The following is a 17,443-nucleotide window of genomic DNA, read 5'->3' as shown; positions in this document are numbered from 1 at the left end:
CCGGGGGAGAGAGGGTTGTGCCTAGGGACGTTGTGAAACCGCATCATGAGCTTCAGAGAGGAAGTGTTCAGCAGGTTAGACGCTTCCTGTGCCTCTTGTCTTCCTGGGGAAGACAGCACGACCCCAACAGCTGCGGCGTCTCAGTCCTTCACCAACACAAGAACTTAAGATTTGTTAAAGCTCAGGGGAAGACTGGTCAGATGAACTGTGGTACAACCGTCACGGAATGCTATGTAGCCACAAAAAAGAAGAAGGAAAGAAAAAAATAAGATGGGGGTGGGGGAAAAAGGATGAGACAGCCTTCCCTTGACATTGAAAGATGCCTGTGATATACTCACTGTTGAAGAAAAAAAAAAAAAGCAAATTAGAGAACAGTGTATTTAATCATTCATTTCGAGTCTAAAAAATAACAACAAAAAACTAATTTCCACAGAATGGGAGATATATGATTTGTAAATCATCTGGTACAGGACTTGTATCCAGAATATATAAAGAACTCTGGTGAGACTTCCCAGGCAGTTCAGTGACTAGGATTCCAAGCTTCTACTGCATGGGGAGTGGATTTAATTCTTGTTTTGAGGACTAAGATCCCACATGCTGTGAGGTGTAGCTGAAAAAGGGAAGAACAAAACAGAATAAGTGAAGAACTCTTATAGCTCAATGATAAAAAGACAACCCAGTTTTTTAAGTGGACAAAGAATTTTAAGAGACATTTCTCCAAAAACAGTATATAAAATGGCCACTCAGCACATGAAAATGTTCAACATTATTAGTCACTAGAGAAAAATGCACATCAACACTAAAAGATACCACCTCATACCCACAAGGATGGCTAGACTAAAAATGAAAGAAAGAAAAGAACTAAGGGTTCGTGAGAATGTGGAGACATTGGAGCCCTTCTACTTTACCAGCGGAAATTTAAACTACTGTGGAAAACAGTTTGACAGTTCCTCAGAAAAGTTAAATACAGTTTCCCTGTGACCTAGCAAGTCCTAGGTCTAGATCCAAAAGAACTGAAAACACGTGTTTGCAAAAAAACTTATACAGGAATGCTCAGATCAACATTATTCATATTAACCCAAAATTGGCAACAATGCAAACGTCTACCAACCGATGAATGGGTAAGCAAAATGTGGTCTATTTGTACAACGGAATATTACTCAGTCATAAAAAAGAATGCTGTGACATCCCCTACGTGTGGAATCTAAAAAGAAATGATACAAATAAACTTAACTGACAGAACAGAAAGAGACTCACAGACTCAGAAAAGGAACTCATGTTGTCCCCCAGGGGCAACTCAAGGGATAGTTAAGGACTTCCAGAGGGTCAAGAACATACTGCTATCTTTGAAATGGATAACCAACAAAGACCTATTGTATAGCACATGGAACTCTGCTCAAGCTTATGTGCCAGCCTGGATGGGAGGGGGTTTGGCAGAGAATGGATACATGTGTATGTATGGCTGAGTCCCTTTGCTGTTCGCCTGAAACTATCAGAACATTATTAACCGTCTATACCCCAATACAAAGTGTTTTTGGTGTTAAAAAAAAATTTTTTTTTAAAGAATGAAGTAGGTACCTCCCCGGTGGTCCAGTGGTTGACATTCTGTGCGTCCACTGTAGAGGGCTTGGGTTCAATCCCTGATCGGGGAATGAGGATCCTGTATGTCATGCAATGTGGCTAAAAAAATAAATGAATAAGATAAAAAATAAATTTTAAAAAATTAGGGACTTCCCTTGAGGTCCAGTGATTAAGAATCCTCCTTGCAATGCAAAGGACCCACGTTTAATTCCTGGTCTGGGGACTAAGATCCCACATGCCTCAGAGCAACTAAGTCCAAGCCACAACTACTGAGCCTGCAAGCTCTGGAGCCTGCGAGCCACAACTGGCTAGTCCACGTGCTGCAACAACAACAAAAGATCCCCCGTACCAGAGCGAAGACCCAAGGCAGCTAAATAAATAAATGGACACAAACTGTTGAGCTTAAAAAACAAATATTTTTAAAAGGATGAAATATTAGTACATGCTTCAACATGGACAAGCCTTGAAAATCATGCTATGTGAAAGAAGTCAGGCACAAAAGTTCAGATACTGTATAATTGCACTTAGGTGAAACGTCCAGAACAGGCAAATCTCTAGGGACAGAAGATAGATGACAGATGGTTGCCAGGATCAGGGATTGGAGAAGGGGAGAGATTGCTATTGGGTATAGAGATATTTTTAGAATCAGGAAATGTTCCGAAATTAGTGGTCATGATTCACATCTTTGTGAATATATGAGAAGACGGTGAATGGTGTGTGATTTATATCTAAAAAGAAAGGAAGAGAGGAAAACGGAAGTTGATATCATGACTGTGTAGAAAGAACAATAATCTGAAAGGGCACAACCAAACTCCAAACAGTGGCTACCTCGGCAGAATACAGGTTACATATTTCTGGAAGAAACATTTTTTTTAACAACAAAGATGTAAAACTTGGGTAGCTTTAATTTTATTTACTCATTTATTTTTGGCTGCACTGGGTCTTCGTCGCTGTGAGGGCTTTTCTCTAGTTGCGGTGAGAGGGACCTACTCTCTAGTTGTGGTACTCAGGCTTCTCATTACAGTGGCTTCTCTTCTTGCGGAGCACAGGCTTAGGGCACGTAGCTCGGTAGTTGTGACTTTTGGGCTCTGGAGAACAGGCTCAGGAGTTGTGGCGCATGGGCTGGGTTCCTCTGAGGCATATAGGATCTTCCCAGATTGGGGAATGAACCCATGTCTCTTGCATTGGCAGACAGATGCTTTACCACTGAGCCACCAGGGAAACCCCAACTTGGGTAATTAAATATATTAAAAACACAACAGAATAGAGGAAGTGTATTTGTTTATGGGAAAGCAATGCTGCTAAACTTCAGATTATCTTCCTGTTGTGAGGAGATCTTGCTCAACCAGTAAGACCACTTTCAGTATTATTGTCTTGAGGAAGGCTTTTTTGTTTTTTTGGCTGCACCACACGAAGTGGGATTGAAACTGCACCCCCTGTATTGGAAGCATGGAGTCCCAGTCCTAACCAGGGAAGTCTCCTGGGGAAAGCTTTTGCAGGCAGATTACCCGTAATCTACTGCCAAGAAGTTACCATGTGACAAGCTAGCTCTTGATAATGAGATGATGTTAAATAGTCTTTTTGAAATTCAGTTAAAATCAGGTAAATCAGACTGATTTCATCAATTCTCTGTACAGCAGTTCCAATTTACAGCTAACCAAATTCTTTCATTTTTTAATTACAAAAAGAATGCACATTTTAAAATTCAAACATCACAGAAGTATATAAAGTAACAGAATAAAATTTCTAGAATAACCATGGCATCACTGACTCAATGAACATGCGTTTAAGCAAACTCCAGGAGAAAGTAGAAAACAGGGAAGCATGGCGTGCGACAGTTCATGGGGTCGAAAAGAGTTGGACATGACTTAGCAACTAAAAAGCGACAAAACCATTTGGAGTCATACATTCTTCGTGACAAAAAAATTATTCTAGTAGTTAAATGCATATGTTAGGGGAAGCACACTGATTGAAACCGCCCACCCTGGCCAGGCACCATAGTAACCATTTGCATGAGTTGTTTTATGGCAGGAGATCCTGATAAGGAATACGGAACTAATAGGCCACCACCAGCCGGAAGAGTTCGGGAAAGATCGAGAAGAGACACTACCTGTCCGTCCACTTCTCAGAATCCCTCTTGCTAGCATCCATCTTGGCTGAGCGATGCGTGCGCCACCAGGAAAGACTGTGAATTAGACTGATTGGCCAAAGACCACCCGGAAACTAATCCCATCACCATAAAACCCAAGACTGTGAGCCACGCGGCAGAGCAGTTCTCCTGGGTTCCCTTACCTGCTGCTCTCCACCCGGGTGCCCTTTACCAATAAAATCTCTTGCTTTGTCAGCATGTGTCTCCTCGGACAATTCATTTCCGAGTGTTAGACAAGAGCCCAGTTTCGGGCCCTGGAAGGGGTCCCCCTTCCTGCAACACATACAGATTTTATCTGTTTGGAAAAATTATAATTCTCCTCTCGCCACAGAGCATCTGTTGTTGTTTAGTTGCTCAGTCATGTCCAACTGACTCTTTGCGACCCCATGAATTGTAGTTCACCAGGTTCCTCTGTCCATGGGATTCTCTAGGCAAGAATACTAGAGTGGGTTGCCATGCCCTCCTCCAGGGGATCTTCCCAACCCAGGGATGGAACCTATGTCTCCTGCGTTGGTAGTTGGATTCTTTACCAATGAGCCACGAGGGAGGCCCACAGAACATCTAACCCATAATTAATAGTCAAATTAGCCATCTCCAGTGTGAAAGTTTTCCTATACAGTCCAGCAGTCCCCAAACTTTTTGGCACCAGAGACTGGTTTTATGGAAGACAACATTTTCTTGGACAGGGAGTTGGGGGGATGGTGATGGTTTAGAATGATTCAAGAGCATTACATTTATTGTGCACTTATTTCTATTTTTATTACATCAGTGCCATCTCAGATTATCAGGCATTTTAGATCTCAGAGGTTGGGAATTCTTGCTTTACACCTGCTTCAAATTTTAGATGCTTGAGTTAGGGCTTAAGTTTATAGAAACTTTAAGTGTATCAGTAGCAATGAATAGAGCACCTGGGATGAAAGGAATTCAGGAAACAATCTCAAAGTCTCCACTGTTTGGATTATAGTTTATGTGTATGTTTCAGCAGGTGGGTATACTCCTTTGTATATTTATCATGTTCTGGTTTTCAGTTTGAAAAAAAAAGAATCACTTGCTCTCTCCTCCATTGGGCCTCTGACTTCCCAGAATGTGGGGGGCTTGCTTGTACTTTGTAGCTTCAGGAAGCTACAAATAAATGTCTCCTCAGTGTTCAAACAGACCAAGTATCTAGAGAAAAATGGATGAAACTCACATAGTGTTGGTCATTCTTGCACCTCCTTCTAAGGAAGTAGCTTCAGCAGCCGGTTTCCATGTTATGTCATCTTGGCTGCATCACATGAACAGTGTGAAACAGATCCTGTTGGCATGGTGATGGCGGATGGGACCTGAGGTCAAGCCCAGGGCAAAGATGGCCCTGGATAGACTGGACTCAACAGATGTAGCTCTCTCCAGGATGGCATGGTTGTTCCACTTAAGAATTGTCCCATACAGGACCATGGAAATGAGCTCAAACTTATCACCTCACAGAGGAGTGACTAGTGAGATCTCAGACTGGGAAGTTCCGGGGTTACACAAAATCCATGAAACTAAGACTGAACCAGTGGCTTGGATGCCTCAAGCCTCTGTGCCCTCTCTAGGGTAAAATGATTTTCATTCTTATTTTTCTGTAGGTTCATCTGAAAATGATGAGAGAATTTTCTCTTGCTCCACCCAAGAAAGCAAACAGGACTTTGTATCATGCTTTCTTTTTTTTTGGCCACACCTTGCAGCTTGTGGGATCTTCCCCAACCAGGGATCAAACACATACCCTTGCACTGGAAGTGTGGGGTCTTAACCACTAAACTAGCAGGGAATTCCCTATATTATGTTCTTTTGTACCTTCATCATTGATCATTCCATGGTTCAAGTCATCATTATTTTGTGCATAGAATTTTTTTTTGCATCAGATTATTCTATATTTTTGGGTAAGTGTATCAGTACAAATAATACTGTAATCCCCCCGATGTCCTGTCTTCAAAGCAATAATTATAATTGTTTGAAGGTAGTGATGCTTTTATATTTTAGTATGTATAAATATCACAATATATATTTTGTGATATTTATGATTTTTAATTGACATAAAATAATTTCCAAACTGTATAAAATGTTCTGTACTTTGCTTTGTTAACTCAGTGTCTGTGAGCCCAATCAAAGTAGATATGAATGCATGTATGTGTGCTAAGTCACTTCAGCCGTGTCCAACTCTTTGTGACCCTATGGACTGTAGCTTGCGAGACTCCTCTATGTATGGGATTCTCGAGGCAAGAATACTGGAGTGGGTTGCTATGGCCCTCCTCCAGGAGATCTTCCCGACCCAGGGATCGAACCCACATCTCATGTCTCCTGCATTAGCAGGCAGGTTCTTTACCACTAGCATCACCTGGAAAGCCCAGATATGTATAGCTCTGGTCTATTCATTTTGACAGCTATATAATATTCCATTATTTGGATATGCTCACATATAGTCTTCCTTTTCTTTCTTTTTTTTAATTCTTTTTCTGATATATATTGAGTTGCAATGCTTCAATAAAAATTCTGGTATATGTCTTTTTGTATATTCTTTATAAATTTCCTTATGATATATCCATAAGAATTAAAGTCACAAGGCATATACATCTTCAAAAACAATACATAATAATACGTAATAATAAATTGTCTTTCGGAGGAGTTACGGCAATTCTACCAATTCTCTTTTTCTTTACTTGTCAATATCTCACCTTTTTTTTTTTTCTTGATGTTCCTGTCAACTGAAAAAAAAAGAAAAGTGAAAATCTCTCAGTCATGTCAGATTCTTTGCAACCCTGTATAGTCCATGGAATTCTCCAGGCCAGAATACTGGAGTAGGTAGCCTTTTCCTTCTCCAGGGGATCTTTCCAACCCAGGGATCGAACCCAGGTCTCCCGCACTGTAGGCAGGTTCTTTACCAGCTGAGCCACAAGGGAAGCCCCCCCCCCACCCTGCAAAAAGAAATGCACACCATAAAAGCATCAAATTTCAGTTTTATCTGAGACCTTATTGAGAATTATACCCAGGAACTGGCCTCTCAGATAGCTCTGAGGAATTGCTCTCAAGTGGGAAGTGAGGAGCCAGGATATATATGTCTTTGGGGCTGGGAAGTACATGTCATCAAGCATGCATCTTGGTATATGTGTGCTCAGTCGCTCAGCTTTGTCCAACTCTTTGCCAGCCCATGGACTGTAGCCTACCAGGCTTCTCTGTCCATGGAACCTTCCAGGCAAGAATACTGGAGTGGGTTGCCATTTCCTACTCTAAGGGATCTTCCAGATCCAGGGATTGAACTCCAGTCTCTTAGTCTCCTGCATTGGCAGGTGGATTCTTTACCACTAGCACCACCTGGGAAGCCATACATCTTGGTAAAAGATTACTAATCTAATCACAAAGTCAGAGATCTTAAATTAATGATTTTACTACTTTTCTACGTATGAGAAGATGCAAGCATCTGGGGTCACTGACACTCTTCCTTAGACACGCATCTCAATTATCTACATCCCAAACACAGAAAGCTCCACCTGTTTTTCTTCTGGAATTCCCTGGACTGTCAGTGGGCAACTGCTGTGGTTTGCAACTTAATCCTGTAGAACAGGAATGGTGGACAACATTGTTTCCATTGTAATGTCTAGGTGTTTTTAAAGTATTTATTTATTCAAAAAGAAAGGCTAAATGGTCATCTGAGAAGACCTTTCAAATAGCTGAGAAAAGAAGAGAAGTGAAAGGCAAAGAAGAAAAGGAAAAATATACCCATTTGAATGCAGAGTTCCAAAGAATAGCAAGGAGAGATAAGAAAGCTTTCCTCAGTGATCAGTGCAAAGAAATAGAGGAAAACAGTACAATGGGAAAAACTAGAGATCTCTTCAAGAAAATTAGAGATACCAAGGGAACATTTCATGCAAAGATTGGCACATCAAAGGATGGAAACGGTATGGAACTAACAGAAGCAGAAGATATTAAGAAGAGGTGGCAAGAATACACCGAACTATACAAAAAAGATCTTCATGACCCAGATAACCACAGTGGTGTGATCACTCACCTAGAGCCAGACATCCTGAAATGCAAAGTCAAGTGGGCCTTAGGAAGCATCACTACGAACAAACCTAGTGGAGGTGATGAAATTCTAATTGAGCTATTTCAAATCCTAAAGGATGATGCTGTGAAAGTGCTGCCCTTAATATGCCAGCAAATTTGGAAAACTCAGCAGTGGCCACAGGACTGGAAAAGGTCAGTTTTCATTCCAATTCCAAAGAAAGGCAATGCCAAAGAATGCTCAAACTACCGCACAAATGCACTCATCTCGCATAAGAGCACGGAGAAGGCAATGGCAATCCAAGCCAGTACTCTTGCCTGGAAGATCCCATGGACGGAGGAGCCTGGTGGGGCTGCAGTTCATGGGGTCGCTACGAGTCGGACACGACTGAGCGTCTTCACTTTCACTTTTCACTTTCATGCATTGGAGAAGGAAATGGCAACCCACTCCAGAGTTCTTGCCTGGAGAATCCCAGGGACGGGGGAGCCTGATGGGCTGCCGTCTCTGGGGTCGCACAGAGTCGGACATGACTGAAGCGACTTAGCAGCAGCAGCAGCAGCAGCAGAACATGCTAGCAAAGCAACGCTCAAAATTCTCCAAGCCAGCCTTCAACAGTATGTGAACCGTGAACTGCCAGGTGTTCAGGCTGGATTTAGAAAAGGCAGAGGAACCAGACAGCAAATTGCCAACATCCAATGGATCAAAAAAGCAAGAGAATTCCAGAAAAACATCTACTTCTGCTTTATTGACTATGCCAAAGCCTTTAACCGTGTGAGTCACAACAAACTGTGGAAAATTCTTAAAGAGATGGGAATAGCAGACCACCTGACCTGCCTCCTGAGAAATCTGTATGCCCGTCAGGAAGCAACAGTTAGAACCAGATATGGAGCAACAGACTGGTTCTAAATTGGGAAAGGAATACATCAAGGCTGTATATTGTCATCCTGCTTATTTAACTTATATGCAGAGTACATCATGAGAAATGTTGGTCTGAATAAAGCACAAGCTGGAATCAAGATTGCCAGGAGAAATATCAATAACCTCAATAATACGCAGATGACACCACCCTTATGGCAAAAATCAAAGAACTAAAGAGCCTCTTGATGAAAGTGAAAGAGAGTGAAAAAGTTGGCTTAAAACTCAGCATTCAAAAAATGAAGATCATGGCATCTGGTCCCATCACTTCATGGCAAATAGACGGGGAAACAATAGAAACAGTGACAGACTTTATTTTCTGGGGCTCCAAAATCACTTGTGGATGGTGACTGCAGCCATGACATTAAAAGGTGCTTGCTCCTTGGAAGAAAAGCTATGACCAACCTAGACAATATATTAAAAAGCAGAGATATCACTTTGCCAACAAAGGTCCATCTAGTCAAAGCTATGGTTTTTCCAGTAGTCACGTATAGATGTGAGAGTTGGACTATAAAGAAAGCTGCTCGCCGAAGAATTGATGCTTTTGAACTGTGGTGTGTGGAGAAGACTCTTGAGAATCCCTTGGACTGCAAGGAGATCCAACCAGTCCATCCTAAAGGAAATCAGTCCTGAATGTTCATTGGGAGGACTGAGTTTGAAGCTGGAACTCCAATACTTTGGCCACCTGATGCGAAGAACTGACTCTTTGGAAAAGATCCTGACGATGGCAAAGATTGAAGGCAGGAGGAAAAGGGGACAACAGAGGATGAGGTGGTTGGAAGGCATCACTGATTCAACGGACATGAGTTTGAGCAAGCTCCAGGAGTTGGTGATGGACAGGGAGGCCTGGCATGCTGCAGTCCATGGGGTCACAAAGAGTCGGACACAACTGAGTGACTGACTGAACTGATAATTCAGTAACAGCCAGAAGGAAAAGATGGACAGGGCAGGGTGTGAGGAAAGAGCTTCCTTGTCCTCTCCAGGCATCACCCTCTCCCAGCACCTCCACCTGTTCACCAACACGGAAGCTCCTTGTACCTAGATTTTGTGGCAGTCCCCTAAATAACTGGTCCTGCTTCCAACATCGCCTCTGCTATAGCCAGACGGGTCCTTTGAAAATATGTCAGACTTCCCTGGTGGTCCAGTTGTTAAGACTCCAGGCTTCCACTGCAGGAGACACGGGTTTGATTCCTGGTTGAGGAACTGGGATCCCATGTGGGACATGACTCAGCCAAAAATAAATAAATAAAAATAAAAGATCACATCACTCTCTTGCTCAAAACCCTCCAACGTCTTCTCATTTCACTCAAAATACCAGCCAAAGTTCTCACCATTGCCCATGCAGCTTTAATCCATCAGACATCTCTTCATCTGTTTGAGCTTACCCTCCTCATGTTCACTCATTTTCAGCCTCTCTGCTCTCCTGGCTCTTTGATCACCCTTCGCCTCCAGACACTTGTTCTCTTGCAGGCTCCTTCCCTCATCTCCTTGAGGTTCTTGTTCCTTAGCACTAACAAACTACTTCTACGACCTAATTTCCTTAGTCATCCAGGTGATTGTACATCTTCCCTGTGCTGTTCTGTGCTTAGTCGCTCAGTCATGTCCAACTCTTTACAACCCTATGGGTTATAGCCTACCAGCCTCTTCTGTCCTTGGGGGATTCTCCAGGCAATAGCAAAGTGCATTGCCATGCCCTCTTCCAAGATATCTTCTAGACCCAGGGATCGAACCCTCATGTCTTCCGCATTGGGAGGCGGGTTTTTTTTACCACTAGTGCCACCTGGGAACCCCTCACTGCTGTGTGCCCAGTACCTAAAACAGTACTTGGAGCAGAGTGAATAAATATTGAATCAGTAAGTATTTACTGAATGAATGAATGCTTGGGGCTACCCTTTTCTCTAAGGATAGTTAAGAGGCTTTTGCTTTCCAGGATCTAGGCTCTTAAGAAGCAAAAATCTGTATCATCCTAAAGGAAGATGTTGAAGGAGTTTAAAGAAAAAAGGCTGAGTTCCTAGAACCAGGAATTTACTTAATGGCTGTATAATACGAAACAATACACTGGTGGCAGGTAAGCAATCCATTGGCTTCTGCCAGAATGTGAACTGGGGAACAGAGAGAGGATTGGCCAGTTATGAGTGAGGAGAGGGCAGTGCAAACATGCAGAGAAATATGTGTCATGAGAGATAGAAATATGAGCTCCATGAGCCAGGCACAGCGATAATGTGGAAGGTGGCGTCCACTCCTAATGGCCTCTCGTGTCCCAGTCCACTCGGACTCTCACACTGAGCCTTTTCTTTCCTATGACTCATTTTTTTTTTAAACCTTATCTATTTATTTGTCTATTCGGGGTCTTAGTTGCAGCATGCAGGATCTAATAATGGTTCCCTGACCAGGGATCGAACCCAGGCCCCCTGCATTGGGAGAACAGACTGTTACCCACTGGACCAGAAGAGAAGTCCCTTTCCTATGGCTCTTGAAGGAATAAAATATTGACTAAGCAAGGTTGTGGCAGGAGGGAGACTCCAGTGTGCAGGGACCAGTGGGTCTCTGGTTGATGTAGCTGGCAACAGGAAGGGGCTGAGGCCTCCCTGCCACACCCAACATCCACCAGGCCCAACTGCCTCTAAACCCAGGGCAAATCAGGGCAGAGTTCCCTTTTTAGATTTACACAGCAGATCTGCTGGTGTAAATGCCACCGGCTGCCATCAACTGCTATTTCCCAGCTGCGGGCTCCCCACCCACTACTTCCTCCTGGGTGTCTTGACACAAGCTGCTTTGGTCAGAATGGTTCTGACACAAATATCTGGGTCACCACAAGGTTCCTTTCTCTTCTTCCCAGCTGCCAGGAGGTTAGAAGGTGGAACTCCCCAGAGAAGGAGACAGAGCCTCAAGAGAGAGGAGTTTACTAAGTCCATCACCCTCTTCCAAGGCCCTTATGATGTCACGGCTAAATGGACCATGCATTCTAAAGTTCTAGAAACTCAACCTGGGTTTTCTGTCTACCTGGAGGGAGGGGCTGAGTGAAACATACCACAGGTAGGGATCCCCTAAAGATGGCACCCCTTGGGCATTCACCTGCAATCCATGGACCCCCATGGTCCCTGGGTAACCTCACTTCAATGGCTCCATTCCCAATCTCTAGATGTAGTGTTGATTTTTTTTTGGGGGGGGGATTGATTTTTGTGGCCAAAACCACACATAGTTCAGGGCCTGTGATCTGGGACTCAATTGGGGGCCTTACTGTCTTGCCATGTTGTGCCGATCAATCTCTTTACCTCTCTGGGCCTTGGTTCCTTCTTCTGAATGTAGCTCAAAGGACAGCACTCAACCTCTGTTGTTGGGGTCCAGCCCTAGCAGGATCCAGGGGAACCCTCAGGATGAACAGCGTTGGCGAGTGAGAGAGAGAGAGAGAGAGAGAAAGAAAGAGACCAGACCGGGATGTGCAGCAGGGTCTGGCAGTTGCTTTATTTTTCACCATAGCCTTTATACCCTAAGTTGGAACATTTCTAAGGGGCAGATAAGCATACAGACTTAGTTTAACATTATATCAGCTTGTCCTTCATGAAACCAGGTGTTTTCTGTATATTTTTTGTTTATGAGAGTCTTTTCCCATAGATTTTTTGTACATTATCTTCTGGCCTTGAGCTTAGCAGAAAACAGAAAAGTGGCAGTTCTCATGATACAGCAGGTTGCAACATAATAGAAATACAATCCTGTTAACATAAAAGTCAGTCTTTGCAGAAATTCTCAGCTAAATTTATCTAAAAAGTTTAGCACACAAAGACTCTGCAGCTCTGGTGAGGCAGCCCCTGTTTAGCACTCCTGGTTAAAATTAACAATTATCTTATTGTTTTTATACTAGGGCTAAACTCTTATTTTTCTAGATCTCCAACTATATTAACAATAGTTTTCACTGCACAATCTCAGCACATTAACATCAATCAAACATTGATCCAATAACCACTTATAAAACAACATTTTTTGTGTTCTCTAATAGGGCTTCCTCACCCCCCAAAGGGCTCTGTGCCTATTAGGGCCTTTTTTATAGTTAATCTCTATGTATAATATCTTTTGGCTTTCAGGCCTGTTGACAATTTATGGCTTGCACCTGGTGTAACTTTAAGCAACTTCAGTAGCCGACCCTGTCTTTTTTGTGGTTAACCTATTTTCTTTCTATTAGGTGTCATCTCTGTGGGAACTAGATAGGATTACATTATTATGGAACAGAAATGCAAAGGATTGCAAAAACAGCAGGTATAGCACAAAACAGGGTCTTAGTCTCAAAGTTAACTACCTGCAAGAAGTCACCAGCTAATCTCTTGCAATGGGAGCACACATTTATCAAACAAGCCAGAATGCCAGCAAAAGGGTTTGAATTGAAGCATTTCTTTCATCCCTGGCCCCTTCATAGGGTACCAGCATGTAGGAGATTTATTAATTAGGGTTTTAAGTTGGTCTTTATTCAATGAAGGAGGAGCAGAAGAGCTCTCGGCAGGCAACACAAGAATCTGCAGCAGGGCAAACAAGAACAACAGCAGAAAAGGGGGGAGGATACAGGGTGGGGTAGAGGCCGAGGCCAACCTGGAGGGTCCCTTGTATCCTGAACGGCCTTGCCTGTCAGGTTTTTCCACATGACCTCGTCATGGGTGGGATCTCCCACAACGGCTCCCGGCACTCTGTGAGTTCAAATAGGATCATATTCCTCTTTATCCTCCCATGCTGTTGCTTTCTGACCCCCACCTGCTAGTACTAGGCCTCCAGCTTCCCGCCAGTCTTCTGTGCTATTTCAGAAGGCCTCACGTACCAGGCCCTGGTGTGTGAGCTGCTCCAGGCTTCCTACCTTGGCTTCTAGAGCCCAGACCTGAGGCAATTAGCCCCAAGTCCTTCAAATGCCAAAGTTGACTCCAGGGGGGTGATAGAATCTGGAGGAAATCTGTCTCTACTCCGAGTTTACATCATGGTAGAAGTGTCCCCAGGCTCCACTGCTTGGGCTCCAGTGCGTTCAGCTGGTGAAGCAGTTCTTTGAGGTTTCACTTAGTCTCCTTTCTCAACTTCTCTTGTTCTTGAACCCTAAGTTATGCTCAGGGGGCTGAGCCAGATATATATATATACTTAGATAGTGTATCTATCTGTTTCCCACTGTGTATAGGAAAGATCTCAACTCCCCTCTGGCAACTTCATTCCTGGGTCAAGTTCATGAGTCTCCCTCACCTTCAGGAAACCTCTCTACTCTCTCTTGAAAAGGTTTTCTGTAGGGTTACCTCGAAAGTTCTCTGGGCATTCCCAGTCATTCTTGAACTTCCAAAGTGGCCACAACCCAAATTTGGCCTGAGTCATGTATACTGAGGATATCAGTAACATCACCCTGTTTGATTTGTTACAGCAAAGAAAGTGACTCCCTACCTCCATGGGAGAAAAGAAAACATTTCCCATCTTCTGATTAGAAGGCTTGAGTCCACCTAGAAAACAGGTCAGGAAAAATTCCCTGGTGGTTCAGTGGTTACGACTCTGTGCTTTCACTGCTGTGGGTCAGGGTTCGATCCCTGGTCAGGGAACTACGGTCCCACAAGCCATGCTGTATTGTCAGAAAGAAAGAAAGGAGGGAGGGAGGGAAGAAAGGAAGGAAGAGAAAGCAGGTCAAACAGAAAAACAGAATCTGGAAGACTGGTTATTGTACAAGTGTTTGCACCATATGAAGTGTTTGAGGGGATATCTAAGTGATCAGGGAGGCCTCCTCTCAGGTCTCATCACCTATCCGACTGTCCTCACCCTCTCTGCCACCCCTCCTCCAGAAGAATATTCCCGCAACTCCTTCAGGAACTATGGATAACTCCCTTCAAAGCCTTGGTTGACTCCCTACGAAAGAAAGTATTGGCCAAATCTCACATTGTGGCAAGTACCAGGAGCCCATTTGAACTGGCTAAAATTAAAAGAATAAATCTGTTTAAAGGATATCACAGAGCCCTCAGGGGGACCTCAAAACAACTTAGTCTTCCAGGTGGCAAGAGCATGCACCCCATCTCCCCCATCCTTCGCTTCCTCTCTGCAGACCACCTTTCTCTACCTCTTCAACAAAGCTCAAAAATGGTTGCCCTTTATTATTTTTTAAATATTTATTTATTTGGCTGACCCGGTCCTAGTTGTGGCATGCAGGATCTTTAGTTGTGGCATGCAAAATTTTAGTTGCAGCTTGTGGGATATAGTTACATGACCAGGAATTGAACCCAGGCCCCCTGCCTTGGGAGTGCAGAGTCTTAGCCACTGGACCACCAGGGAAGTCCTAAGTTTGCCCATTATTGACAACCTCATCCCAAATGAAAAGACCATGGGGCCCAAAATCTCTAAATGTCCACACTCTAAAAAGGGAGAAGCTGACTGGGCCAGCTACAGTGCCAATGCCTATTCTACAGTAATCAGCTGAGACCAAGGGAACAGGGTCACATTTGAAATATAAACCAGCCTATAAACCTGCATCTGGCCATCTCATCCTCAATCCCTGGGAGGGGCAGTAGTACTCAAATAGAAGTTGTGAGGCTAGGGCAAGGCAGAAATGCCAAAAGTTCTTTGTTCTTTTGGGGTAAATTTCAATCTTATGACATAACTTGGCTGAAACTTCTTTAGCTTCATGTCCTACTCTTTCTTCCTCAGTCTCTCATCGGCCCATCCCTTTTGCCTGAAATGTGCATTCCCCATCACCATGTGTCAGAATCTTCCCAAGGTGATCTCGAAGGCTTCATGCCAGCTTCTCCATGAGAAAATGGCAACCCACTCCAGTACTTGGGCCTGGAAAATCCCATGGATGGAGGAGCCTGTAAGCTACAGTCCATGGGGTCGCAAAGAGTCAGACACAACTGAATGACTTCACTTTCACTTCTGCTAGAAGTGTAATAAGAAAACTGATTTGAAAGAACTCCTGAATTACCTAATCCAAGCTTCCCTCACTTCACATAAATCTGCCATATTTTAATTTCCACCAAATCTTCAGTCAGGGGCCACTCACATACCTCCATGACTTCTCAAAGAGATTCACTGTGTCTCCAGCACTGCTGCCTTTAGGAAAGTGCTTTCTTGTATTACATGCTAATGTGCCTTCCTGTGACTTCTATTCTTCAAACTTTTTTTTTTTTTTGCTGCGTGGCGTTGGGATCTCCATTTCCTAATCAGGGACTGAACCTGTGCCCCGTGCATTGGAATTGCAGTGTCCCAGCCAATGGAATGTCAGGGATGTCTCCCATGCTTTAGACTTGGTTCTGCCCTGGGGAAATGCTTGTGCATGCACTCCTGTGTGCTAAGTCGCTTCAGTCATGTCTGGCTCTCTGCAACCCAATGGACTACACTCTGTCAGGCTTCTCTATCCATGGGATTCTCCAGGCAAGAATACTGGAGTGGGTTGCCATGCCTTTGAGAGAGTCAATTCCTAAGCAGGTTGATAAGTCTGGGGTCCCCAGGGAGGAGAAAGGGGTCTGGGGTTCTCGAAATGGAGATAGGGGTCTGGAATTCTCAAGGAAGAGGAAAGGGCAAACATCTTTTTTTCTCCACATTCCTTAGTCTTAGTCACATAAAACTTAAAGTCACATAAAAGTTTTTTTCTTTAAGCTGGGAATTGATGATTACACAACAAACAGCTCTTGAAACCCTGTACTAAGGATTACATAACAACAGTGTATCCTGCTTGAGGACAGCTTTTCCTTCCTGGAAAACCCTCTGGCTAATCCTGTTATCTTAAAATGTAAATTGTGGGAGTGGGTCTAGTTAAGATCTTTATAACCTTGTGACATTCTTTTGATATATTGTCAGTTCAGTGCAGTTCAGTCGCTCAGTCATGTCTGACTCTTTGCAACCCCATGGACTACAGCATGCCAGGCCTCCCTGTCCATCACCAACTCCCAGAGTTTACTCAAACTCATGTCGATTGTGTTAGTGATGCCATCCAACCACCTCATCCTCGGTCATCCCCATCTCCTCCCACCTTCAATCTTTCTCAGCATCAGGGTCTTTTCCAATGAGTTGGTTCTTCACATCAGGTGGCCAAAGTGTTGGAGCTTCAGCTTCAGCATCAGTCCTTGCAATGAATATTCAGGACTGATTTCCTTTAGGATGGACTGGCTGGATCTCCTTGCAGTCCAGGGGACTCTCAAGAGTCTTCTCCTGTGCTCACTTCGGCAGCACATTTACTAAAATTGGAACGATACAGAGAAGATTAGCATGGCCCCTGCGCAAGGATGACACGCACATTCGTGAAGCATTCCATATTAAAAAAAAAAAAAAGAGTCTTCTCCAACCCCACAGTTCAAAACCATTAAGTCTTTGGTGCTCAGCTTTCTTTATAGTCCAACTCTCACATCCATATATGACTACTGGAAAAACCATAGCTTTGACTAGATGGACCTTTGTTGACAAAGTAATGTCTCTGCTTTTCAATATGCTGTCTAAGTTGGTCATAGCTTTTCTTCCAAGGAGCAAGTGTCTTTTCATTTCATGGCTGTAGTCACCATCCACAAGTGATTTTGGAGCCCCAGAAAATAAAGTCTGTCATTGTTTCCATTGTTTCCCCATCTATTTGGCATGAAGTGATGGGACCAGATGCCATGTTCTTCGTTTTTTGAATGTTGAGTTTTAAGCCAGCTTTTTCACTCTCTTTTACTTTCATCACTTTAGTTCTTCTTCACCTTCTGCCATAAGGGTGGTGTCATCTGCATATCTGAGGTTATTGATATTTCTCCTGGCAATCTTGACTCCAGCTTGTGCTTCATCCAGCCCAACATTTCACATGATGTACT

General features: G+C 43.6%; 1 non-coding gene across 1 annotated transcript; it reads left to right on the top strand.

The window, feature by feature from the left end:
• Positions 1 to 16,813: 16,813 nt before the first annotated feature.
• On the top strand, positions 16,814 to 16,920 carry LOC122433692. The gene has a single exon (XR_006267175.1). It is a non-coding gene; the product is annotated as a U6 spliceosomal RNA (small nuclear RNA).
• Positions 16,921 to 17,443: the final 523 nt, after the last annotated feature.

The sequence above is a fragment of the Cervus canadensis genome, chromosome 32 (assembly GCF_019320065.1).
Source record: "Cervus canadensis isolate Bull #8, Minnesota chromosome 32, ASM1932006v1, whole genome shotgun sequence".
Classification (NCBI taxonomy): domain Eukaryota; kingdom Metazoa; phylum Chordata; class Mammalia; order Artiodactyla; family Cervidae; genus Cervus; species Cervus canadensis.
The sequence above is the reverse complement of the archived record's forward strand: the minus strand, read 5'-3'. Positions and strand labels throughout refer to the sequence as shown.